The following is a 265-nucleotide window of genomic DNA, read 5'->3' on the forward strand; positions in this document are numbered from 1 at the left end:
TCAAAGACCACCAGGAACCCATCTGTAGTCAACAAAGTTAACTTTCTTATTTGCTGCAGGAAGAGAGTGTCCAGGCATGGACCAGTAACTTGAAATTTGCCTCCAAAATTGGAGGGTGCTGAGAGACCAAAGAAAGAGGCGGGCAACTCCAGTGTGGTGGCAAAGGAGTTTATTAGGGAGACTTACATACGAAGCAGTCATGGGTGGCAACAGGACCAAAGCAGATCTGTGCACTCCACAGTGGGAGGGCACAGCTTTTTTTTTT

The sequence above is a fragment of the Trichechus manatus genome, unplaced genomic scaffold (assembly GCF_000243295.1).
Source record: "Trichechus manatus latirostris isolate Lorelei unplaced genomic scaffold, TriManLat1.0 scaffold00219, whole genome shotgun sequence".
NCBI classification, from domain to species: Eukaryota; Metazoa; Chordata; class Mammalia; order Sirenia; family Trichechidae; genus Trichechus; species Trichechus manatus.